General features: G+C 42.6%; 1 pseudogene; it reads left to right on the forward strand.

Moving 5' to 3' along the window:
* Positions 1-529: 529 nt before the first annotated feature.
* On the forward strand, positions 530-959 carry LOC118611953 (annotated as a pseudogene).
* The last annotated feature ends 867 nt before the right edge of the window (positions 960-1826 follow it).

Consider the following 1826-nt stretch of genomic DNA (forward strand, 5'->3'; position numbering starts at 1 on the left):
TAGATCACACATTTAGTTCTGTGTCCTGTATAGTGAATTTCATGTTAAAAATCCGCAAATCTTTTCCATTAACAGAAGTAATAAGTTATTTTACATTATTCATTTAAATTAGAAATATGAACCTTTCCTGTGATTCCTTTTTCTCTGCCATCTGCTGGATTATACTTTAAACTGCAGTAGTAATGTCCTGGATTGAACATGTCAGTTGATGTTTATGTTTTATGATTTATCTCATTTGCATTTTTCCAAAGGATTGACGGGCGCTGTTAATAAACATTTTTAAAGCCCGTCATAGGTTGATAATAAAAATCCCTCTCCTCTGCGGCACGGCGCTCTGAGCGGCAGGACTGAGACCTGGATACCGGATTCATTGGCCTCTGGTCATGCTGTGAGATGAATGTATTTGTCCGGGCGTCCTGTTTGGAAGGATTCTAAGTTTAAAAGCTTTCACACTCCCAGACTTACTATGGTGCCGGATTCCAGGGCCACAAGGTTTTGAAGAAAGAAGCGTACAGTGTCTCCGGCCCTCATGGCCCACGTGTTCGCGTACGGGACCGAAAGCGAGGCCAGCCCAACAGCATGGTCCCGCTGGATGCCATCGAGGGCTGTGTGACCTTTCAGGGCCGGGGCCACACGTGGAGCCTTACCCCTTGGTGACAGCTGGAGAGCATAACATTCCCCTCCTGCTGACCCTCCCGGGTACGCCCACTGTGTGGTTGGGGGATTTACGCTGCGAACCAGCAGAGGCTACGCTCTCCCGGTGAGTTCGAAGGCCACCCGGGTGTGAGGATCGTGGTCCTCTAGTGGGAAGGGGCACGCAGCGCCTCCAGAAGACTCCAGCTGCTGACAGGACCATGCAGTGCTTCGTGTACAACACCACCACCTACCCGGCTGAGTGGGTCCCCTTCCCAGACCAGGACAATTCGACCCTCAGGGGAAGAAGGGAGGGGCTTCGCTGAATCCACAGGAAAACAGATAAAAGGCTGGAGGAATGCTCACCAGCCAGTTCAGATAGTTCAGATAGAGCCCTGATGAGTATAAGGTTACCTCTGCTTGGTCTGCACTCACTGAATACAAAAGCGTAATTATGTTCTTTAAAACACGTATTTGTAAAACTCAATCTGTGGAAAAAGAAATAAGCTTTTTTTGTAGTGGTAGCCGATTTCCCAAATAATTTCAATTTACTGATAACAAGATTATGCCCTGAAATCTGTTTGTTTCATACTAATCTCTACCAAGTACTTACAATTCAGAGTTAAATGAAAGAGATAAAATTACAGAAACGTACATACAGATAATCTATATGTAAAATTTTAAAATACAAAGCAGAATCACATCTATGCTTATTAACTTCTCACAGTCAGAGATATTTACCCATGACAAAACTGAGGCAATTTGTCCTGGGCCTTGGAACTAGATAGGAATCCTTTTCTTGACTCAACTTCAGCATGCTTTTAAATTTTCACATTATTTCCTAAATTCTTCTACCAAATTTTTATCAACATAATGTTTTTGAGAGTCATCCATATTGTTTCCTGTATAACTTATTTTCCCCGCCCCCCACCTTTTCTTTTTGCTAAATAGAATTCCATTATACAGGTCAATCACAGTTTATCTATTCTACTGATGAACACCCAAGCTTTTTCCAGTTTTTCATTATTCTTAAACACTGGAAAAATCTGGGTGCTTCTAAGAACATTCTGTGCAAATCCTTTTGTGAACACATGTTTTAATTATCTTGGCTAAATAAACAGGAGTGAAATCGCTAGGTCAGATTATAGGTGTGTGTTCAGTTTTTAAGAAACGCCTAGACTTCTGTCCAAAGT

This window comes from Rousettus aegyptiacus, unplaced genomic scaffold (assembly GCF_014176215.1).
Source record: "Rousettus aegyptiacus isolate mRouAeg1 unplaced genomic scaffold, mRouAeg1.p scaffold_m13_p_15, whole genome shotgun sequence".
NCBI lineage: Eukaryota > Metazoa > Chordata > Mammalia > Chiroptera > Pteropodidae > Rousettus > Rousettus aegyptiacus.